The sequence below is a fragment of the Acomys minous genome (assembly GCF_964271855.1).
Source record: "Acomys minous genome assembly, chromosome: 4".
Classification (NCBI taxonomy): domain Eukaryota; kingdom Metazoa; phylum Chordata; class Mammalia; order Rodentia; family Muridae; genus Acomys; species Acomys minous.
The window spans coordinates 74055891-74082006 of NC_140486.1; the positions used below are offsets into that span (position 1 = coordinate 74055891).

Here is a 26116-nt window from a genome sequence, read left to right on the forward strand (position 1 = left end):
AAAACAGAATAACAAACACATATATAAAGTCCATAAAATTGTGTCTGGCACATTGTTAATAAGGACTGAATTTCAAACATAGATGGCTAGCTGTAAATTACCTTCACTGCTAAAAATATCTAGTTCACAGGTGCTGTTTATATCTTGAAAATAATGTAATATTTTTATTCATATTTATTGTGAAGAGATAGCATCAATGATTGTTACATATTTTGACAAAAACTTCTATGCATTGAATATTAAAGAGAAATTTAAAAGTAATATTAAGATTATTTGCACAGAGACTTTATACTTTAATATCTATTAGACAATGTATTTTATTTGACTTGGCAAAGAGAGTTAATGAGAGCTGGAAGCTGGTTGGACACAGTTCTCAAGATCAAAATACTGTGAGGGTTGCATGAATAACAGCATGGGTATGTTTAACACCGTTGCACTTATTATTAAAATGATAAATATCATTATATGTATGTAACCACAATAAAATCTACAGAGAAGAACATATTATTTTAGGCTTAAGAAATCTGACTTTATTGTAAAACTAAATTATCTGGTCTTCAACCCCTCTCAGGGACTTGTGAAGGAATAAAACTTAAATGCCTGATGAACATGTAGTGCAGGTCAGCCTCTTCCAAAATGAAAAAAAAAATGACTGGGACAGTTTACTGCCTGAACAGTCACCCAATAACATTGGAGCCTCATCTTCAGCCTTCTAGCCCAGTATCTATGCCAGACTTATTTGCGAGGCAGGAACTTTTGAGGACTTACTTACCTTGTCTTGGCAGAGTTTGGCTGTCAACTCTGCCTGCATCTAAGCTTGCTTAGTTTTAGGCAGAATTTTGTCTGTGGCAGAAATGAGGACATTTTGCCCAGTGGCTGGTTTGCCATTTTTGAAGCCAACTCCATAAGGATGTTCTTTGATGCTCATCATCGTTTTTTGAGGTCTTTGTTAGGGGACAAGATATTTTTAAATAAAGATAAAGGATTTAAGTTAATGAAGAAGAGATATGATAAATATTAAATTTCATTCAGAAATTTAGACCCAACAATATAGGAAAGATGTTTATTTCCAGTTTGACAAATACAAATGAATGTAAGTAACATTTATATTACTCATGATTGTCTCATGGTTTTCCCTGCTGTATGTAGTTTGTCTTATTCATGTGTAATAAAATAAATATATATGTTAATAAAACAAAATAAATATTAGTAGAAACTGGACAAAGAGAAATCTGACTTTAATAGTCTATTCAAGCGTAAGTTTGTGAAAGTTAAAAGAATACTCTGGAATCAGCATTACACTAAGCAAGCAAACTATCAGTGTAGGAAAGCAAGGATGGAAAGCTCTTCCTATGATTTTCCACCTTGAAAGACTGACTGAAAAACTGAAGTAATGGCTGATAAATGAAACAAAACAAGGAAGTAGCAGTAGGTTTCTAAAAAGAATACTATGTGCTGCTTGTACACTTCACTTAAAAATTCTATATTGACAGATTTAACTTGGACCATGTGGAACAGGCTAAAATATTATTTAAAATGTTCCTTTTTTTTTGTGGTTAGAAAAGGAACTTCAGTCCGTTTCTTCCTATCATCTCTCACTCTTCTTCCTTTCCTTCCTTAGAAAAATAGTCAGACTGAGTTTTGCAAAAGAGAACTTATGCTCAGTTTACTATTCGGCCTTTTCAAGCTGTGTTTACCAGTCAGTTTGCATGTGGGAGGACCCAGTCCACCATGGGCAATGCCACTGCTGAATACCTTAGCAGTGTAAGAAAGAGAGAGAGCTAGTGAGCAGTTTCCTCTATGGTTTCCACCTTGGCTCCTTTCTCCTTACTTCCTGTCTTGAGTTTGACCTGATTTCCTCCAGTGATGCTTCTATCTTATGATGCAAATGAACCCTTTCCCTTCAGTTGGTTTAGTTTGTGTGTTATTGCATCACTGAAAAGCAAACTAGGGCAGACTGTAACCAGGAATTGTAAAACAAATAAACTCCTTATCTTCTTAAATTTGTTTATGTCAGGGTGTTTTGTCATAGCAATAGCAATAAAACTAGAATACATCATTTTGTCATTACTGTACTCGAAAATTTATTTTCAACTACTTATTAATATACATTAAGTCAAAAGTTGAACAAAACAATGTGTGTACACATATATACTTATAAAATTCTAATGCTACCAGGAATTAATGTTGAGAGTGAATTAACAGATGATTTTTGTCTAGGTAAAGACTACTACTCATCGTAAGGAGAATAAGATATAACTTTATTTTGGAGCTATTTTGAGTGATCATAACTCAGGAATAAAGATTTAGTTTACCTGAAATTACATGTTCTTTAAACTTTAAAATGCATTGGTAGGTATACAAGAAAGGCAGATAGAAGTTTTGAGATGGGGAAGTTATTTTATAGGTACAAGATGCTATCTGATGACATTCTTAGCTCTTGGGTTGGTGGAAGCTATCATTCTGCTAAGTTAATGACTTCTAAGAGGTTTGTATTTATTATCATGAGACATTAGTTTAGGTATATAGAGGGAACAGGAACTGCTGTTCCAGAAAGTGGAAACTAGCCCAAGATAAACTAATTAGCCCTGAGCCTTCAAAATTCTAGTTTCTCCACTGTGCTGAAATTCTAATTGTTTCATCAGTCTCTGCAGACACAGACTCCTAGAGTTTTTTGTTCATAGCCAGAGCAGCTTCTTTCCAGGAATTTTCAATTATAATTTCTTTATCCACTCATGCATAAAGTATATAGCTTTGAGGATGGAAACAAAACCATTAGATAAACTTTGAATGAAATGAATACATGGGAAGTAGTTTTTCTGGACACAATTTGGTTTATTTAAATAGTAAATTAATAGTGAGTAGAAAGTAGAGAAGCAGATGTACATTTAGGTCATTCATAAATTTATGCAAGCGTATATACTAAGGTAGCAATGAATTCTGAACAACAGATTTTAACACTTGGTGACATTAGGTCATTTTGGAAATAGGAACAAGTTACACATGCATGTTTAATATTGTATATAACTTAAGGACTTACTGAAATATACTACATAGCCTTTGAACCACTTGAATATTAAAAAAAATCTCCTAGACATTGAAATAGAAGTATTACATTGTGGTTCAAAAGAGTAATTTTCTAGCCAACTAAGTGAAAAGTTGCTATTAGTAATGCTCTTTGTATATGACTGGGCTTTAAAATACATATTAGTATTAATGGATTAGATTTAACTATATCCTGCTGTAACACATTTTTTTCTCTATTGTGAGCTAGGGGAAGAAGAACACCTTCTCAGGCTCTCGTTGCACGTGCACATTGGCTGAAACACTGTAGCCTTTTACCTTTTCCAGGCCCCAGGAAAGAACAAAGAACATACAGCTGAAGTCCACGTCTTGGAAAGCAGTTCAGGAATTGTCCCATCCTTTCCTTTAGAACCCAGTTGTTAAAATACACGGTATTTGCCAATAGAGCTGCACTGAGCCATTATCACAAAATAAAAAACCTAGCAGGAATGTGAGTCAACATTTGAGATGATTGTATTTTAAACTTGAAATCACATTGATTTGTTTATCTGTCTGTTTGTGTGTGGTGGAAAGAGTCTGTTCTCTCTTAATATGCTGGACTTAGAGGCATGAGTTGAACTAAGATTATCAAGCTAAGCAGGAGCCTTTAACCTCTGACCACTTTGTTGGTCTGTAGATTGTTTTAAATTGGACATATATGGAAACATTAACTTGTCAATAATTGTAGGACCTGAAAATACAGTTTCCTATAAAATAAAGTGTTTATGAATATGTTCTGTTTTTCTGACATTTTCTTATTTCCATGAAACATCTTGATAAATCTAGTGACTGGAGATTTGAACTTAAGTGATGTCTGTAGATTACACATAAAATTCAATTCAATACCATTTAGTACTCGCACAGTATTTTGCATGAAAAATATTAATTAAAACCAAGCTTTCTTTAAATCCCAATTGAATTTGGACTATTGTAAACTCATTAGCTGTAATGAGTTTACAACAGGACACTGGGCATCCATGATTGTCATAAACACTACAGAATGCACACATTAAAATATACAATCGATATAGTATGTTTATTTTTTATGGAGAAATGAACTCAATTGTGGGGTTTTTTTTGATTTTTTTCTAGATTATTTTATTTTGAAATGAAAATCAAATTGGCTAACATTTAAAACAATGATAACATAGTTATAACATTTGAAGCTTATTAGTAACAGTTTCCTTTACAGATAAATGTCATTTAAGTTCGATGTGTATAAGAAAGAAATATATAAAATGTATGGATCTGTTTTTCAAAGCAGATTTAAGTTGATAGGCCTCCACTGTATTCTGTTTTTACTTGTAGGCAGCAGTTGATTCTTTTGGCAGAAACATGTAAAGCTACAGTTGTGTGACAGGCATCATACTAGCCATGGAGTAAAAAGAAGTGCTAAACCGATGAAGCAACTGATCAGTATGTAGGCAGTTGGGTGATGTGTGCTGCAGAGAAGCAAATATTGCTGACGGTAAAATGAAATCACGTGGTTGGTTGATGTTCCACTCCTAATTCAGGAACTGTTGGCAATGAATGGCTGCTGGAAAAAGGAGTGTGGCCCCCGTCAGGTCAGGCATGCTCCAGTGGATGGCCCACACCCAAGACAAAGTCAAATAGGTAGGGAAGTGGGTATGAATCTATAAAGACTTGGGAGAGGTGGGTAGTATGATAAAAATACAGTGTGTGCTATTCTCAAAGAACTACTTAAAAACAATGAGATTAAAAAAAAAACCCTAAAGGTTTGTGTGTAAGTCTATCACCCACTATTGCAAATATCATGAACTTTCTCTTCCTGCTTGAGACTGAATGGGTTTCCTGATGTCCAGCTTATTACACATCTTTGCATCACACAAGATGAAAGGCTGAAACTGGGCTGTGATCAAGTGCTTCTAAAAGACAGTGCACATACTTTATTCTATGGAGCATAGTGATGGCTAAACATTTATAGACTGAAGAGAGAATGCATTGCACTAACGTTTTGTGAATTTAATATTACCTTTGTTCTTGTGGGTTTGTTTGATTGATTGGTTTTTTGTTGTTGTTGTTGTTGTTTTTTAGGCTTTTTTTAAATACAGACTTTGAGAGTGACAGACCTAAAGAATGGACTGTTCATTTCTTCTTATGGTTTTAGAAGGTTTGCCTTACGTACACAGTATGCTGTTGCACTCAGAAAACTGAACTAAAAAATTGTTGTTATTCATGCATTAGTAAACTTTAAGAATTAAGAGGATATGTTCAAAATTATTCTACCTGAGATGAGTCAGCAAGCAAAAAGAGTAAGGAACAGTCTGGGGACTGGTGAAATGTCAATGCTTCTTGTGTTTACTTTGTGATTGCATTTTATCACAGCAGTTGCTTTGAACATATTTTGATTATCGAGACTTGTTGACACTTTGTAATTTGATATGAATTCCTTGATGTTGGGGAATTCTGTTTCCCCAGTGGGAGTCCACTCAGCTGTCTCTCATCTCTAATTCCCTTAGACATCCTGCAGGTAGGCTGGGACTGGTTTGCTTTGATGCGTCTACCTAATTCACTCATGGAGCCCCTGGGTCTCATCATATAAATAGTGTTGCTTATGGGTAAAAAGAATGTATCCTAAGCATCTCTTTTAATTCTGAACTGTTAAGAATTCTTCAGGCAGGCATGTCTACAGTCAAAAACTGAAGTCAGTATTTACAGAATATACCTCTTAAAGCCCTACCAATTAAGCACCATGGGAAATTTCATGTTTTCTTCTGATACAGATTTTTCAAGTGTTACATTGTTTTCTATTATTACCTGGAAGCTTCAAGTAACATTCTGAGGCGTTTATCACTTGTTTTGGCATCAATTTGTGAATGCTGTAGTGGAAATCCCTTTGGTTGAAAGTGCTGGTGGTACCATTGAAGCCTTTATTCTGACTTCCTAAGAGAAAGATGGATGAAATTGTAAATATCAATGGGTTGGTGGCAGCTTTGCTTCATGGATTGGTTCAGGGTGTGCATAGTGCTTGACTTCTGTATCCTTGATAGCATTTCCTGTCTTGGGAGAGGCTGGGGGAGGAATAAAGTAGAAACTACTTGGCTGAAAGTTTTGAAAAAGACAGCAAGACCTAAAATGCTCGTTTGGATGCAGAACAATTAACAAGATACTGCCTTCTAGAAATTTCATTGTACAAGTTTATATTTTATTTTATTATCATATTAAAAAATAAAAATAAATAGCCCAAATTTCAGTCATGGCTTTAATGTATGATAAATGGTTTAATTACCAGTTATTATTTATGGTTATCATAGGCTTTAGCACTTCTTAACAGAAGTGGCATAAACAGTAAACTTTAAACTATTTCTCCTAATAAATGATCAATGTTAAGTTCTTTGAGTTTTTCAAATGTCACTGAGCTATATAATATGGAAAAGATGACAATTACAGTTATCTTGACCATGAATAATTAAATGCTTAGTGTTGCAGTCTATGTTTAAAATACCTTTCCATGTAAATCTTTTGTCTAGGGAGTAGACAACTTCATTTGTGTTGGTTGTTTACCTCCTCTGCCTTAGACATCTTTGAATCTTGTTGTCTTCAAGATATGGTTGTACCTCTCCTGACCTCAAATTATTTAAATAAGAGTCTCTGGTCACTAGAGAATGCCTAAGCTAGGTAGGTTAAGGTGTACAATAGAACTTATACAACTACTGTAGAACAGGCATGACTCTGGCTTGTGCTATATCAAGGAGAATGGTGCATTTGGGATGTAAAGGGGAAGAAAGATTGGGTACATAGGTCCACCCTGGAAGGGACTGTGGGTGTTTTGATAGTATGCAGCAATAAAGAGACCTTTGTGACATTAACATCATTGTAGAAATGTAGAGCGGCTCCTTGAATATTTTGATGTCAGGTATGGCTTGCTAAAACAAACCGGAGTGATTCTTTTTTACAGACTAGCTATGTGAGAAGAAAGCTGTATTGGTCAAACATGGAAACTTATTTCTCTGGCTTTTATTTTATTTCATTTTTAAAAAAATATATTTTATTAATTTATTCATATTACATCTCAATTGTTAGCCCATCCCTTGTATCCTCCCATTCCTCCCTCCCTCCCGCTTTGGTCCTACTCCCCTCCCCTATGTCTGTGACTGAGGGGGACCTCTTCCCCTTGTATATGCTTATAGGGTATCAAGTCCTTTCTTGGTAGCCTGATATCCTACGTCTGAGTGCCACCAGGTCTCCCCATCCAGGGGACGTGGTCAAATATGGGGCACCAGAGTTCGTGTGTAAGTCAGTCTCCACTCTCCACTCAACTGTGGAGAATGTCCTGTCCATTGGCTAGATCTGGATAGGGTTCAAAGTTTACTGCACATATTGTCCTTGGCTGGTGCCATAGTTTGAGCAGGACCCCTAGGCCCAGATCTGCCCATCATAATGTTCTTCTTGTAGGTTTCTAGGACCCTCTGGATCCTTCTATTTCCACATTCTCCCATGCTTCTCTCACCTAGAGTCCCAATAGGATGTCTTCCCCTCTGTCCCACTTTCCTGGTAAGTGAAGACATTCATGGGACATGCCCCTTGGGCTAGTGTCCAGATATAAGTGAATATAAACCATTTGACTCTTTCTGCTTCTGGGTTAACTCACTCAGTATGATCATTTTTAGTTCAGTCCATTTGTCCACAAATTTTGGGAATTCCTTGTTTTTAATAGCTGAGTAGTATTCTATAGTGTAAATGTACTACTGTTTCTTTATCCATTCTTCTACTGAGGGACACTTAGGCTGTTTCCAGGTTCTGGCTATTATGGATAATGCTGCTATGAACATGGTTGAGCAAATGTTCCTGTTGTGTGCTGGAGTATCTTCTTGGCATATTCCAAGGAGTGGAATAGCTAGGTCTTGAGGAAGCCTCTTCCTAGTTTTCTGAGATAGTGCCAGATAGATTTCCAAAGTGGATGTACAAGTTTGCATTCCCACCAGCAATGAAGGACTGTTCTTCTCTCTCCACATCCTCACCAGCATGTGGTGTCGCTTGAACTTTTGATCTTAGCCATTCAAATGGGTGTAAGATGGAAACTCAGAGTTGTTTTGATTTACATTTCCCTAATGACTAAGGAGGTTCAGCATTTCTTTAAGTATATCTCAGCCATTTGATATTTCTCTGTTGAGTATTCTCTGTTTAGTTCTGAGCCCCATTTCTCAATTGGGTTATTTGATTTGGTGGTGTTTAATTTCTTGAGATCTTTATATATTTTGGATATTAGACCTTTGTCAGATGTAGGGTTGGTGAAGATCTTTTCCCAGTCTGTAGACTGTCGCTTTGTTCTGTTGACAGTGTCTCCTGTCTTACAGAAGTTTCTCAGCCTCATGAGGTCCCTTTTATTAATTGTTGACCTTAAGGCCTAGGCTGTTGATGTTCTGTTCAGGAAGTTGTGTCCTGTGCCAATGTATTCCAGACCCTTCTCCACTTTTTCTTCTAACTGATTTAGGGTCTCTGGTATTATATTGAGGTCTTTGATCCACCTGGACTTGGGTTTTGTTCATGGTGATATATATGGGTCCAATTGCATTTTTCTACATGTAGACATCCAGTTAGACCAGCACCATTTGTTGAAGCTGCTATCTTTTTTTCCATTGAATAGATCTGGCTTCTTTGAGGAAAATCAAGTGACCATATATATGTGGATTCATATCGGGGTCTTCCATTCAATTCCACTGATCAACCAGCCTATGGCTGTGCCAGTACCATGCTATTTTAATTACTGTTGCTTTATAGTACAGCTTGGTATGAGGTATGGAGATTCCTCTGGTGCATCTTTTATTGAACAAGATTGTTTTAGCTATTCTGTATTTTTTTGTTTTTCCATATGAAGTTCAGAATAGAACTTTCAATGTCTTTAAAAAATTGTGTAGGTATTTTTATAGGGATTGCATTGAATCTGTAAATTGATTTGGTAAGACGACCATTTTTACTATGTTAATTCTCCCGATCTACGAGGAAGGAAGATCATTCCATCTTCTCATGTGATCTTCAGTTTCTTTCTTCAGAGTTTTGAAATTTTTTTCAAACAAGTCCTTCATTTTCTTGGTTAAAGTAACTCCAAAATATTTTATATTGCTTGTGGCTAACGTGAAGGGTGTGGTTTTCCTAATTTCTTCCTCTGCGTGATTGTCATTTGTATATAGGCTACTGACTTTTTTGAGTTAATTTTGTATCCAGCCAATTTGCTGAAGGTATTTATCATGTGTAGTAGTTCTCTGGTGGAATTTGAGGGGTGACTTACGTACACTATAACATCATCTGCAAATAGGGATAATTTGACTTCCTCCTTTTCCATTTGGATACCTTTGATCTCCTTTTGTTGTCGTATTGCTCTGGCTAGAACTTCGAGTACTATATTGAAGAGATATGGAGAGAGTGGGCAGCCTTGCCTTGTTCCCGTTTTTAGAGGAATTTCCTTGAGTATCTCACCATTTACTTTGATTTTGGCTATTAGCTTGCTGTTTATAGCCTTTATTATGTTGAAGAAAGTGCCTTGTATTCCCGATCTCTCCAAAACTTTAAACATGAATGGGTGTTGGATTTTATCAAATGCTTTCTCTGCATCTAAGGAGATGATCATGTGGTTTTCACTTTCAGTTTGTTTATATGGTGGATTACATTGATGGATTTCTGTATATTAAACCATCCCTGCATGCCTGGAATGAAGCCTACCTGGTCACGGTGAATGATATCTTTGATATGTTCTTGTATTCATTTTGCAAGTATTTTATTGAGTATTTTTGCATCAATGTCCATAAAAGAAATTGGTCTGAAATTCTCTTTCTTTGTTGAGTCTTTGTGAGGTTTAGGTATCAATGTGACTATGGCCTCATAGAATGAATTTGGTAATTTTCCATCTATTTCTATCTTTTGAAGTAGTGTGAAGTGTATCAGTATTAGCATATCCGTGCAGGTCAGGAAAAATTCTGCACTGAAACCATCTGGCCCTGGGCTTTTTTTTTTTTTTTTTTTTTTTTGTTGGGAGAAGAACAATGATTGCTTCTATTTCTATAGGGGAAATGGGACTATTTAGCTTGTTTATCTGTTCCTCACTCAATTTTGGCAAGTGGAATTGATCAAGAAAATCGTCCATTTCCCTCAGATTTTCAAATTTTGTGGCATGTATGCCTTCGATGTAGGATCTTATGTTTCTTTGTACGTCTTCAGTGTCTGTTGTTATGTCTCTTTCCATTTCTGATTTTGATGACTTCGATACTGTCTCTCTGCCTTTTAGTTAGTTTGTCTAATGGTCTTTTGGATTTTCTCAAAGAACCAATTCTTGGTTTTATTGATTCTTTGTACCTTTTTCTTTGTTTCTAATTTATTAATTTCAGCCCTGAGTTTGATTATTTCCAGACATCTACACCTTTTGGATATTTCTGCTTCTTTTCTTTTTTCCTAGGGCTTCCAGGTGTGTCATTAAGTTGCTTATGTGGGATGTTTCCAATTTCTTTTTAAAGGCACTTAGTGCTATGGATTTTCCTTTTAGCACTGCTTTCAGTGTATCCCACAAATTTGGGTATGTTGTTCCTTCATCTTCATTGAATTTCAGGAAGTCTTTAATTTCTTTATTTCTTTCCTGTCCCAGGTGTCATTAATTAGAGTGCTGTTTAGTTTCCATGTATGTGTAGGCCTTTTGTTATTTCTGTTGCTGTTGAAGTGCAGCCTAAGACCATGGTGATCTGATAGGATACAAGGTATTATTTCAATCCTCTTGTATTTATTGAGGCTTTCTTTGTGACCTACTATGTGATCAATTTTGGAGAAGGTTCCATGGGGTGTAGAGAAGAAGGTATATTCCTTTTTGTTTGGGTGAAAGGTTCCATAGATATCTGTTAGATCCATTTGATTCATGGCATTGGTTAATGATGCTATTTTCTATTTAGTTTCTGTTTCAATGATGTATTCTTCAGTGAGAGTGGGGTGTTGAAGTCTCCCCCTATTATCGTGTGTGAGTTGATGTGTGGTTTAAGGCTCATTAATAGATCTTTTACAAATGTGGGTGCCCTTGTATGGGAAGCATAGATGTTCAGAATTGTGATGTCATCTTTGTTGACTTTACCTTTGATGAGTATGAAGTGTCCGTCCTCATCCCTTTTGATTAATTTTGGTTGAAAGTCTATTTTATTAGATATTAAAATGGCTATGACTGCTTGCTTCTTGTGACTATCTGCTTGGAATATTTTTCCATCCTTTTACCCTGATGTAATGTCTATCTTTATTGGTGAGACGTGTCTCTTGAATGCAGAAGAATGTTGGATCTTGTTTATGTATCCATTCAGTTAGTCTGTGTCTTTTTATTGGAGAATTGAGACCATTGATGTTGAGAGATGTTATTGACCAGTGACTGTTAAGAGTCTTAATTTTGATGTTGGTTCCAGTAAAGTGTTTGTGTAGTTGTGTTTTTGCAATGGTGTCATTATCTATTTCCTGAGTAGTTTTAGTTGTAGCTTTTCTCTTTGGGGTGAAGTTTGTCTGCTAGTACCTTCTGTAAAGGTGGATTTGTGGATAGGTACTGTTTGAATTTGGTTTTGTCATGGAATATTTCATTTTCTCTGCTAATGGTTATTGATAGTTTTGCTGGGTAAAGTAGTCTGGCCTGGCATCTGTGGTCTCTAAGGGTTTGCAGGATCTCTGTCCAGGCCCTTCTGGCTTTGATGGTCTCTGCTGAGAAGTCGGGTGTAATTCTGATAGTTTTGCCATTAAATTTTATTTGGCCCTTTTCCCTTGCAACTTTTAACATTTTATCTTTGTTCTGTATATTTTGTGTTTTGATTATTGTGTGATGTGAAGTTTTTCTTTTCTGGTCTATTCTATTTATTGTTCTATAGGCCTCTTTTATGTTTATTTGCGTCTCTTTCTTTAGGTTGGGGAAGTTTTCTTCTATGATTTTGCTTAGAATATTTTCTGGGCCTTGGAGTCTGGCATCCTCAGATATCTTCTTTTCATGGCGTTTTTGATTTCTTGGATGTTTTGTGTCAGGATATTTCTAGATCTAGCATTTTCTTTTATGGTTGCTTCAAGATCTATGATTGCATCTTCTAGACCTGAGATTCGTTCCTCCATCTCTTGGATTCTGTTAGACAGACTCGCCTCTGTGTTGCTCTCCTTCATCTCTGAGTTCTCACGTTTTTCTTCTGTCTGTGTGTTTGTAATTGAATCCATTTTCATCTTCATATCTTGAACTGTTTTATTGACTTCTTTCATGTGATTATTTGTGTATTCCTGAGTTTTTTCCATTGCCTCTTCATAGGCCTTCAGGGCTTGAACCATTTTATTGATTTCCTTCATCTGGTTGTTTGTATTTTCGTGTACTTTTCCCAGTGCCTCTCTATAGGCCTCTTTTTATGTCTTCCATCTGTTCAGTTGTGTCTTCCTGCATTCGATTATAAACTTTATTTGGTTCTTCTATTATCATCCTCATTACTAAGAATTTGAGATCATTTTCTTGTATTTCCATTGTTTTTGAATTCTCTGGGCTGTTTTCTTTGCGATCTCTGGGATCTGGAGATACCATATTGGTTGGGGTTTTTTGAATTTGATTTTATGCTGTCCTTTTGTCAACTTGCTGTCTCTGTTTTTGGCAGGTAGCTTCTGGATTTGGGTGGAGGGTGTCTGATGATAGATTCACTTGTTTTCTCACGATTTCCCTAGGCCGGAAGCTCTGATGCTTCACTGGTCTGGATGGCAGGAGGCCAGCCCTGTAGTTTGGGTCTCTCACAGCCAGTGATCCCCAGCTTCCCTGTTCTGTGGTTCCTGTAATCATCCTGGGTTTCAGAATGTGCGCTGCATCAGGCCAAAATATCCACAGCCTTCTGGGACCCCTTGTGGCACTGGAGCTCTCAGGGACTTAAGCAGCTCAGCCGGAGGGGGTCTCATGACCACTCTACTGCTTGTCTCCCCGAGATTTCCTTAGTCCCAGATTTTTGATGCTCTGCTGGTCTGTGGTTCTCAGTAATGTTTTGGGACCCAGACTGCTCTCAGAGTCCAGTTTAGTGTCATGGGGCCCAAACTGTGCACACCTTGAGTCCAGTTTGGGTCTCTGGATCCAAGTGGGTCTCAGGTCTTAATCCAGTAAACTGAATGTCCAGTTAGCACTGAGTCCAACCAGGGTCGTGGGCCCAAACCGCACACTGAGCTCACTAGAGTTCATCTAGAATCTCAGGGCCCGGACCTTGCGCCTAGCTCAGCTAGGTTCTCTGGTCCCAAACTTCCTGCCAAGTTCAGCCAGAGACTCTGGGCCCAAACTGCCCACCGACTTCAGCTAGGTTCTCTGGGCGCAAGCTGCCCAACAAGTTCAGCTAGGTCCTCTGTGCCCAAATAACCCCCCAAGTTCAGCCAGGGACTCTGGGCCAGAGCTCGTACTGAGCTCTACTGGAGTCTCAGGGGCCGACCTGTGCACTAAGCTCAGCCAGGAATCTGGGCCCAACCTTTGCACCGAATTCACCTAGGGACTCTGGGTCCAAACCATGTGCTGATCTCAGCTAGGGTCTCAGGGCACGAGTCACATGCTGAGTTGAGCTTGGGTCGTGGGGCCCGAATCTTGCACTGAGTCCTTTCTCCTGCAGCAATTCCCACTGGTCACCACGAAAGGTTTCCAGATGCAAACATCAGCCACTGTCACTGCCACTGTGGTCCAAGAACTTCCACGCTCCTCCCGTGTGCAGGGGTACACAAGTTTTCTGTATTTCTGTCCTTTTGAACTGTGGAGTACTCCTGTTGTAGTGGAGCGTGGAGCTTGATGTTCTTGGTTAAGAATTCTCTGAATCGTTTACTGGAGCTTCTATACATGGTCCATGCTGCTTGCCGTCATCTTGGATCTTTCTCTGGCCTCTAAAGACCTTGTTTAGATAGCACTTTTTGCTGTCCTGATTATAACTGGTGATATGATTATATTATAACAGAGAAGGATGCATTTCACTTATGGAGATGTATACACCATTGATGTTTAGTAAGACATTTTATTTTAAGAATACAGTTGGGTTTTGTACAAAATTTAGGTTTTAAAATCATAATTATCTTCTTTCCAAATTTACTTTGCTTTCATTCTTGATAATGAATATACTTTGTAAATGTTGGGTTATACTCATCCAATTTTTAAATATAAAAATATTTCATGAACATGATTTAATATTTTTATGGGTACTTCTGCCTTTTAGACAAGAGTTTAGTTGTGTTAAATGGCTTATTTTCTGGAAATAATTGATAGTGGTGAAATTGACTAATTCATTACTTGTTTCATTTTCTTAAAATTCTGTACTATTTGTTTAACATTTGATATTGTTATGGTTATACTGTATCCTTGTTAGGATGTATCTCTACATGTGTTTGTCTGTTTATGTTCATGGCATCCACGTAATATGTTGTATGTGTGGGAATCTATTCTCTCTTACCACTAAGATATTTTACTCAGGCTGTCAAGTCCTAAGGTGATCACCCTTACCCACTGAGTCATCTCACCTCACTAGCCTTGTTTGTTTGCTTGTTTTTAGGGCATTATGTTAAAAACTCCAGATATACTCCATGAAGAAGCACTTTCTTGTCAAAGAAAAATGACAGTGCTATGTGCTAGGGGCTATAAAACATGTGTTTAAAATATATGCTAAAACACACAATGGTGTTTTAATATATTTTATATATTTCTCAAACAGATCTAACCATGGAACCATTTTGAGTATGTGTGTAGAACCTTTTACCTTTCATTCATAAACAAATGTACTGTAGAGCATCCTTTGTATTCCACCCTCAGAACTGACTTTTTTATGCTAGTGAATTCAGTGGTGAGGATATAATTCTTTTTGATGGTGAACAGATGTGAACTTTATTATCTCATTACTATTTACAAGGCTTGCACATAAACCTGTTAGTATTTTGTTGCTTATTTTTTTTTAAAGTCTTTGACCTCAGTTTTTTCTTTTTCTTTTTTATAAAAAAGATTTCCAGCCTCCTAGTTTTCTACTGTTAGCAGTTGGCATTGTTTCTTTCACAAGCATCTAGACTCTACACTTAAGAACATGGCTCATTTTCTGCATATTTTCCTTTATTGTCTTATTTAGAAAGCTACTAGCTAATGCTGGTCCCAAAGAGTAGGGTGTTCTTCAGTTTCTTTTTTTGTGCTCCATAGTTTTCCCTACTATTCTGAATTTATTTTGGAAAATTATCAAATCTAGTTTTCATTACAGATGAACAATAGAATGTAGAACTGATACCTCATAACAAATGATTCCCTATCTCATTTAAATATAACAAAAAGGAGGGAACACAAAATATAAATGGGTGAAATAGCCAAGTGACTTGAAAACCCTTTCTATTCTTAATTTTCTCATTGCATGTTGCAACTCTATCCCTTTTCAATTTCCAGCATGCTTTTTATAAATATATACAGTATTCCCTTTTCCTTAGAAAATACTTTAGGGGGCAATTGTTTTGCAATACTTTGCAATTTTATTATTTAATTGCAAGAAATTTTTCGTACCTCAGAATGACTATCACATGCTTCTGTACATGACGTTTTTAGAATATGGCTCACATGTGAATTTGTGGGTGCTTCGCAATAACTTTGTGCTCCCTGAAGAACAGAGCACAGCAGGTGGTAATTGCTGAAAACAAGGAGTAGGAGCTGAATTTAAGATGTTTAGCTGATTAAATCATAATGGAGTATAAAAACCATCTTGAGGACTCCAAGGCAGCTTTAAAGGATAGTAAATAATTGACACACAGAATGAAGATTTACATCACTCTGGGATACCAGCAAGGATTAGGGAAATCACTGTCACTAAGGTCGTGTGGCCAAGGCGTGGTTATTGATGTGTGATAGTCGGAAACAAGAAGATAGATCATAGACCTTCTTTTGAAAACAAAGCAAACAAGTGGTGGTGGCAGATGCAAAATACATGTAACCTGAAGAATTTGTAACATTTACAAGGTAAGAAATTTGAAGAACTTTTCCAGTCCTTGAGAAGAGGAGGTATTTTTATGCTGTGCTTGATTTGAGTCTTCTTGCTGCTCACCAGCAGCACTGACCCTGCCTAAGCATGATTCACATACTTGTGGCATGCTGAGGTTCATAGATTGCATTGTATTAAATACACCAAATCTGATATTGAGCTTGAAAGATGTATTTTATTCAAGTCTTTACATGTACTGGTAGGCTTAACATGCTCTTGCAACTTGTACTTATTGTAAGGCAGCTGTATCCCTCCGTGCTTGTGAGAATGATGTTTAATACTTAAACAAACCAGTGCATCCTATTGGTTTCAACAGGTGTACTCTCCTCATAATGCTCAGGCAACAGTTTTGTTGACATGATAAAAGTAGAGAAAAGTCAACTTGAGATTGGACAGGTTTAAGTTTGGCTTCACGTTTGATGGTTCACCAGAGAGGAGAGGGCAAGGCTGAATAATCTTGAGGTGCCTGGTCACATTGCATCTACAGACAGAACACAGAAAGATAAATGCTGTTTAATGCTTGTGAGTCACTGTTCTGTTGCTTTTAAGAGAAAGCCTGACCGAAACAACACTTATAAAAGAAAGCATTTAATTGGTGACTTGCTTATAGTTTAATAAAGTTAGTTCATTATCAATCATAGCAGGAAGCATGGTGTCACACAGGCAGGCATTGTGCTGGAGCTAAGAGGCTTACATCCTGATCCATAGACATCATGCAGCAAGGCCATGGGCCTGCCATGAGCATTTGAAACCTCAAATCCCAACTGAGTAAATTCTTCCAACAAGGCTAGACCAACTCCAACAAGGCCACATCTCCTGATTGTACTAAACATTGAGATATATAAGACTGTGAAGATCATTTTTATTTAAATTAGCACAATGTTTAAGTCATTGTCTTCTTTTAATTCAGTCTAGGATCCCAGAGGATGAAATTTTGTCACTTACATTTTTCCTTCCCAGCAATGTAGAAAGCCAATGTAGAAACTCTATCATAGTCACAGACATGCTGAACTGTTTGTCTTCAAGGTGATTCTAGATTCTGTCCAGTGAATAAGCATTTTTAGTTGTTACAGCAGCTCTATGGTAAGTCAGTACCTATAGACTCTCCTAAAAGACACTCTGCTCAGGCCCAGGGTAGTTGTGGGGAGAATTCATGTTAGGAAGTGAAAGTTGCACTCTAAGCAGAAGAGAGTGCCAGGTCAAAGCTGGTACTAAGGTATCAGCAGCCATATCTGTTTTCCAATGAAACTCAGGTAATTTGGAAGGATCCATCTCCAGGATAGTAGAAGGGAGATTTGCTACAGGTAAGTCATCACACTGGTATGAGCAGCTCTAGAAAGGAATTTCCAGATAAGCCAGTAAGAAGCAGAGAAGGTTTTAACCTAGATTTCATCTCAGGGGTCACATGCATGAATTTGGTGAGTTCAGAAGTTATTATCTTGAGAGAATTGCAAGGGAATCTAAATATAATGCAAAGGAATTTGATATAATGGAGTGGACAGGACTTTATTGATAACATAGAGTCTCAAGAGCTGCTGGGATATTTTCACTGTAAAGAAAAGTGAGTAGTAAACTTATTTACAGGTTCTCCAGAAAATGTTGAGGAAAGGAGTAGATCACATTCAAGGTTATACATGCCAGGCCTTGCATGTGGCTTCTTGAGAGCTTGAGGTTCTTTCTTCTTCTTCTTCTTCTTCTTCTTCTTCTTCTTCTTCTTCTTCTTCTTCTTCTTCTTCTTCTTCTTCTTCTTCTTCTTTTTCTTTCCTTCATTTTGATTTTTGAGACAAGGTTTTTCTGTGTGTAGTCCTGGCTGTCCTAGAATTCGCTTTGCAGAACAGATTGGCCTCGAACTCACAGAGATCTGCATGTGAGTTTCTGCCTTCAGAAACACTTCATAAGTGCTGGGATTAAAGGCATTGCTCCACCACTGCCCAGCAAAACATTGAAATTCTTATTTGAGAGTATCCTTATATAAAAGAAATGTTTCTGAGCTAGCACACAGCAAATGTTAGGTGTGTTGGAATTCTTGACTGTAACTGGTGAAAAGCTTCACCCAGACTCTGGAGTAAGGGGGTCCTTTTCTTTAAAATGTCTCTGTAATATTCTCTTTTTATTCTGCCTTATTAATATCTAGTTATATTTTACTTTACATATTTAGGTAAAATAAGCATAAATTCGTGAAGGTAGAGGATTTGTCATGTTTATTTGTATCTCTGCTGCGTGAAACTATCTCTGGCACTTAACTAATACTGGTTTCAATTACTGGAATAATCTACCAGTTTCAAACTTTCCTTTCATCTGAGTACTTGCCTGTGTATTCCTGTGGACTAGCCTGGATGGGCAGAGGAACAAGACAGGCTCCGATGGCATTGTCTCAGCCACAGGGCATCCTGGTGACTCCCAATGCTTGTCACAGGAGTGCAAATAGCCAAGGTTGTTTGACCTAACTCCAGGCACTGTAGAGGAAATGGAGCAGGACTAGAAAGAAGCTTTGGGGAGTGTTATCTTGTAGATATGGCACAACAGTGGGCAGTTTAATATGTAAGCAGCCAAGGATACCCAGCATTGCTGCTTTTGCTGCTGTTTTTGTTTTGTTTGTTGTTTTTTGTTTGTTTTGTGTGTGTGTGTGTGTGTGTGTATACAGCCTTACTTATTCAGGTCAGTGGTATATATTTTCAGAATTTCAGCCTCTGAAGGGAGAGTGTGAGAAAAGTGAAAGATTCTGGGAACTCAGAAACAGCCATTGGAACCCAAGACTAGCACAAGGTTAGCAATATCGATGTCTCTACCCCCTTAACACAGGGTACTTGGCTTCAGGGAGGAAAGGGCTTATCTTCAGGCTTAGCGCCCAGCACTGGTTCTGTCTATAAGAGTGACATCACTGAGCAAAGAATGAAAGGCCTAACTGTTCTTCTTTGTGTGCTTGTGCTGCAAGATTTGTGGGTAGATAGCAAAACTTAAAGGCTGGGAAATAAGTTCTGTAGGCAAGCTTGCAAGCCTGAGGCTCCCTGTCTCTGCCTTCTTTCTTTTTTCTGCACTGCTACTGATTGGACAGACGGTCTGTGAATACTGGGTGAGTACTTCCTTCATTCTCTCCTCCTCCTCTTCCTCCTCCTTCTTCCTCTTCTTTTTTCTCCTCTTTTCTTCCACCCTTCAACATTCCCTTGCCCTTCCTGCCCTTTCCTCCTCCTCCCCTTCTGATTAAACAATAGAATTGTATTTTCTTAGAGTTCTGAGGTGCATGGACTCCCTGTGAAGGGGAAGAATATGTTTTGAAGGTAAACTGTGGAGGAATGGGGACAGAGCAGGAATGATCAGCTGGGCATGGGGTGGAGGAAGAGAGCTCAGGGATACTAGTTCAGACGGAACTTCCTGCAACCATCTCTGTTCTACTGTTTTCTTTCTCTTTCTCTTCTTTTTCTCTTTCTTTCTTTCTTTCTTTCTTTCTTTCTTTCTTTCTTTCTTTCGGGACACAGGATTTTGTAGTGTAACATTGGATGTCATAGAACTGGCTTTGAATTTATAGAGGTCACCTGCCTGTGCCTTCTAAGTGCTGGGATTAAAGGGGTACATCATCACTACCAGGCACCCCATTTTACTTTATAATCTTTTTTCCCTCCTTTTCCTCTCATTCTTTCTTTCCCTAGTTACACAGTACAGTGACCTTTTCTCCATGCAAAGATTGAGCTCCAGCCTGAGCTATATTTTCAACTCTATAATTTTTATATGTAGTAAAATCCTGTACATAGTATTTTATGCTGTAGGAAAATAAAGTCAAATGTATATCTAAGACTAATCCAAATAAAATGTGTAGTGTTCTTGAGAGTAAGATAACCATAATATTGAGAATACTTTTTCTGCTACCAAGATATAGCCTAAGGATATATTTTATTTATCCTTGAGTTAAACAATCCAATTTTTAAGTATAATAGCAAAATATAGATTGCATAAACAAGTTGTATTTGCTTTATTGTTCTTGAGAAGAAAGAGAAAAGATCACAGCATAAGTATGCTTAATGTTTTGTTTTTTGATTAGCTAGAGAAAAGGAGATATTTACAGCTAAAGACTGTTTTTATTTGGGGAGGTAGAGCTTTTTTAAATGAGAAGACACATAACAAATTTATATGCCCTACTACTATTAGAGTACTATAATACAGGTATTATTGGATGGTGTCAACATATTCTCTCTTTCTTTCTTTCTCTCTCTCTCTCTCTCTCTCTCTCTCTCTCTCTCTCTCTCTCCCCCCTCGCTCTCTTTCTCTCTCTCTCTCCACCTATGTGTGTGTGTGTGTGTGTGTGTGTGTGTGTGTGTCTGTATGTGCATGCCTTGGCATATGACAGGCAAAGGTTGGAGTATCTGTATACCTCCATTTGGGACATGCTCATAATATGCTTAGCATATATTTTATCTTTGAGTTAAACAATCTGAATAAAACATTATATAATAGCTTTCCTTCACTGAATTTATAGGGAACTCGTTGCCTATAAAATTCACCATTTTCTCCCTCGCTGCATTCACAAATTTTTCTTCCACTTTAATTTTTACTCATTTCTTTATGAGTAACTTTGTTTTAAACCTAAACTTAGAAATATATTAAGAAAATTTATAAGAAATGATATTTACTTACTTATATGTTGATATCTTAAATGCATAAAGTTATTTTGATTTTAAAGAGTAGTGAAGATTACATCTCAGAATGTATCTTTATCATGAGAGCATGTATTCTGAGCTTGTATAGGTAGCACTAGTTAAAAGTAGAGTCAGAATATCAACATGAAGTTATTTTCAAAATTACTCTATATTTTATTGTTACTTGTTTGTTTTTGGTAAGTTGGAATTTTGTCTTATAATATTGTCTCCTTTGTTTATCACTCCTTTCTTTCTTTATTAAAATCCTTTTCAAATGTCTACTTTGTGCTGGCAAGTATACTAAGTGTTTATCAGACATGAAGAAAATGAGTGAATTTATATCAAATTCAGTCATACAAAAAGTCAGTGGTTATCACACTTACAGTGTAGTTGGAACAAATCAAGTAGTTTGAAGACCCTTTTTGTTATGTCTTTTAAAAATTCAAATTGCATCTATGTTATACTGTATTTTGGCATATATTAATAGACAGAAGCATACAGTTTATCATTATTTCTTTTGAAAAGGAATGAGTCATAGCTTAGATTAGCATTCTTATGACATTATACTTTATCTACAGTGATAGGAACATTCATTTTTCTGTATCATCAATAAAACTTAAAGTTCAACAAAAGAGTGGAATCATATGATAAAAAGGACACAAGAATTCAGAATATAAACTAGGCACATAATTCTCTAGTTGTTAAAAGGAAGTGAAGATCTTGCCTCTGACAGGATTATTTGATGGAAAGAGGAAAGTGAAATATTCCTAGAACTATTTAGAAAATAAATAATGTTAAAGCCAAGAAAGCATTTCCAAAAAGGAAAATTTACTAATTTATCTTAATTTGAGTGAATAATTTATACAAATTACTTCTTCAAAATTAAGGACTAAGATGCAAGATCTTTGTACGCCAACCTCTATTTTGGAACTGATAGTAACAATTTATTATAATGCCTTTCTACTAGATCAGAAGATAAATTTTTTCATCTGGATTCCCACTCCAAAATACAATGACAGGTACTTAACAGGTGTTTGATATATGTTCATTGCCTGAATTAAACTGCGAAGGAGATGCTGGGAGAACAATCTAATGATGTTGTAAGCTCATTATGATAAAGTGATAAAACAGCTTTCAGTTTCCTTTTACAGTAAGAAGTAGACTCACTGAACAGGGGGCTCTGTCATTGATTTTTCTCTGCTTCAAGCTATGGCAATGATAGACTTCTGTTACTTGCATTTCACATTTTTTTTGCTGTAAACAGTTACAGAAAATATAAATAAAAATGTGCTCCTTGACATAATGTCCTCATTAGCTGCATTAAATGAAGTCTTCATGGTCTGGAAGAAAATATCTTGCTGATTTGAATTTAAATGATTTCATGCATAGCACAGTATGAAGACTGGTTGGCAGAATTTCCTCTAGTGATGAGTTCTCCAGGGGAGTGACTTCCTATGGTTGATCCTAGGACTTTTTCTTTAACAGATGCAGAGAATCAGGAAAACTGCTCTGAGTATTCACTCTTTTTAAGTACTCACACCCTGGAAATTAGACAGACTTACTACTAATACAGCTATTTTCCACAACTCAGAGTTGAACTGCCTTTGTAAGGCTTACACATAAGTGCATTCACTCTGTTGCTTTTTGGAAAGGGGTAATTTCATTCTATCATTTTCCTTTTCAACACAAGTTATAACTTTTTCTGGAATGCATCTTTTGTGGCTGACAATATGATCCTGTGTTTGTTTTGTATTCAGAAGCTTGAAAGTAGTTTCACACATGAACGCCTTTGAAAAATGCCCCCAGGAGAGAGGCAGGGTAGGAATTCTTAGCATTATGTTGCAAGTGCCCTGTAGGATGTTTTGACCAAGTGTAGTTGACTGTCAGATATTAAGATATTAAGAAGTCTTCTTAGGTTGACATCTCCAAATCTTTTATTTTTCTGATATATCTGTGAATAATGAAGACATCTGCTCTATCTAAATTGTATCCTTTGGTATTAGAAGAACAAGTTTAAATGCATGAGTGCAGTTTCTTTGGTCACAGACAGGACATTGTTTTCATCAATCACTGAATAACTGAAAAGTTAGTGATGTTTTAACGGTTTATTCAACATCAAAAGAAATGATGAGGAAAATGTGTGAGAAAACTAAATAGAAAGGTGTTCACAATTGGGTAAATACAATGCTCATTTGTTGTAAGTATTTTATATATTCATTTCATGGATTAGGTTATGCACTATGGAGCTGGGGCGGGGAATGAGTGAAATACATAGTTATAATACATGATTACTTTTCTGGTCATCATAGCTTATTGAATTTGGTTTAAATTCGGTTTGAAATTGAAAGAGGAGAAAAATGAAGCAGAGAATTTAGAGAATCAAGAAATTTTAGGGAGCAATACATATTGAGACAGTATAATATATTTGCATTAATATAAGATAATATGTTCATATTTTTAAAAAGAAAAAGCTTAGTTAATATTTCATTGGTTCAATAGTTGATATTTTGGGAGAACATTTCTTTATGAGATTTTATATTGCTAGGAAATACAGCAAGGTCTAGCTTTCAAAATGAAATAATGAAATTCTACACCCAGGTATTTGATATAACCATATGAAACAAAGTTGAGTTTGTGCCTTTAGTTCTTATAATGAAGGATTTTATTTTTAGAAGGCCATTCACATATTGCATAGCAAGAATAAAGTTTGTACTAGTGAAAAGGTCAGGTCAAAGTGTTTATTTGCTCTAGACAATTCCATTATCCATTAGTACACAAAGAATTTCTTAACTGTGGTCTTTTCACTAAACCTCAAAGACATAAGAAAGTACCTTTATGAGTAGAAAAGATTGTAACAGTTCTATATAGCCATAAGTCATATTTTCATTTTTACTGGAAAACTGCATGTAAACCTATCAGTAATGAAAAGATACTATATTAGGGTTTCTATTGCAGAGAATTCTACATCTGGATCAGCATGAAGCAGGAAGTGAAAATTAGCCACTGCTCCTGTCATGACCTTCTGAAACCTCAAAGCTGATGCCAGTGACACACTTTCTCCAACAAAGCCATACCTCCTAATAGTGCCACTCCCTATGAGCCTATGGAGGCTTTTTCATTCAAATGTTCACAGATACTATTTACTGATTATTAAAATAATTAAGGTTTCTTTTTGTTTATGTGTGTATGTGTATGTTTCGGTGTGTGAATGTTTCTGTTTTTGTGTTCTGGTGCTTACAGAAGCTGCAGAACGGCATAAGATCTTTTGGAAATGGAGTTACTGTAGTGTATGAGCTGCTTTACTTGGGTGTTAGGAACAAAACTCATGTCCTCTGAAAGAATAGCCAGTGCTCCAGGCTACCAAGAAGAGACTTGATACCCTATGAGCATATACAAGGGGAAGAGGTCCCCCTCAGTCACAGTCATAGGGGAAGGGAGTAAGGGGAAAATAGGATGTAGGGAGGAATGGGAGGATACAAGGGATGGGATAACAGTTGAAATATAATATGAATAAATTAATAAAATATATTTAAAAAAGAATAGACCCCATAGACTCATATATTTGAATGCTTAACCACCATGGGGGAGCTGTATTACTTGAAAGGATTAAAAGATTAGGAGGTATCTCCTTGTTGGAGGAAGAGTGTCTTTAGAGGTGGACTTTGAGGTTTCCAAATCCCATGCCAAGCCCAGAGTCTCCTTGTGCTATAAATCAGGATGTGGTCTTCAGCTTCTTCTCTGGGATCATTCCTGTCTGCATCCAACCATGCCCCCTGACATGATGGTAACACACTAAACCTCTGAAACTGTAAGCAAGTCTCCAATTGAATGATTTCTTTTTATAAGAGTTACCTTGATCATTATGTTCTCAGAGAATGAAAACAATAACTAAGACATACATTTCAAGACATGCAACTGGAAGTCAAAATAGTCTCTGGTGTTTTAGTCTTCCAGTTAATCTACTCAAGTGGACAGAGATAGTCTCTTTCTAGCTGTAGAAAAGTGTACTCATTTTATTGTCCTTAATTTAGTCCACATTTTCATCTAGAAATGAGTCATCATGAATACATCATAGTGCTGTCATTGTCCAGTCCTGGTCCTTGGCCAAATCTAGCAGTCAGAAAGGAGGAAAATGGTAAGTCTGCAAAGGACACCCAGGATGATGCCACGTTCAGCATTTTTCATAGCTGTGGAAGAATACAATTTTTTGTTTTGTTTAATTACCCAATGAAGTGTTTACTACCAAAATACTATGGTTTTCTACTTTTTATCTTAAAAGATAAAAAGGAAAACATGTACAGAAAGATAGAATGAAGGGAAGAAAGGAATCAAAATATAGATAATGGTTTGGGAAAATCAAATTCTTTTTCCTAAATATCTTAGTGTTGAAATTATAACTGTGATATTTTACAGATAACCCTAGTATTATAGGGCTCACTAGAAGAAAAAACTAGTTGTTAAAAGTTGAATATGGGCCGGAGAGATGGCTCAGTGGATAAGAGCACCAACTGCTCGTCCAGAGGTCATAAGTTCAATTCCCAGCAACCACATGGTGGCTCACAGCCATCTATAATGTGATCTGATGCCCTCTTCTGCCATGCAGGTGTACATGCAGGCAGAACACTGTATACATAATAATAAATAAATCTTTAAAAAAAAGTTGAATCTGTAAAAAGGCATATTTTAACCATTAATAAATGAAAGTCTTTAAGCACTCTGATAACAGTTGCCTCAGAGAATGTAAAGGACTTTGTCAGCATGGCCATCAATGTATGGGTCCAGAAAGTGCAGTGTTAACTGCCTTGCTCCATTAGTCCCTCTAGTCCCGTGGAAATATACCACTAAATAGTTTATGGGTACCAGGGACATGTTTTACAGGTACAAGTTATCTGTGCAAAATTAAAAATATGATCACAGCAGAAATAAATGAAAGCCACCAAGCCACTCTAATTTCTTATACTTAAATTTTTAGTTCAAAAATTAGTATATTTAAATTATGTAAATCTGAAAAAAAGCTATGGATGATTGCCTTTTCAAGCTTCACTGATTATTTTTCCCTTTGTATGTGCAATTTTTAATGTTTTAAAATAAACATCAATTTCATTATTTGAAACATTATTAAAAGATGATTTCTATTTACATATTTTAACTATTTTTAAATATATATAATTTATGTTCATTGATGTTTTGTCTGAATATATGTCTCTGTGTGCATTATTATATATAAATCACACACTGTGCAATAGGTGTGGTACTGTTAGACTCAGATTGTCAGAGTCTCTATTCCTGGAACCCCAGTGAGAGTCAGAATCCAGAGTCGATGCAAAAGTAAAGGAATTTTATGGAGCTGACATGTCGGGGTCTATCTAGCTCAGAAGAGTTGAGGAACCCGTCCTGTAAAAGCTGAAGGTTTAAATACCCTTTACAGAGGCAGGACTCAACAACAGTGCTAGTTAACAATTGATC

General features: G+C 36.6%; 1 protein-coding gene across 2 annotated transcripts in view; it reads left to right on the forward strand.

Annotated features, from left to right (window-relative positions):
* The window catches only part of GULP1 (GULP PTB domain containing engulfment adaptor 1), a 266886-nt gene that overhangs the window by 59782 nt on the left and 180988 nt on the right, over positions 1-26116 (forward strand). The gene's annotated exons all lie outside the window — the stretch shown is intronic.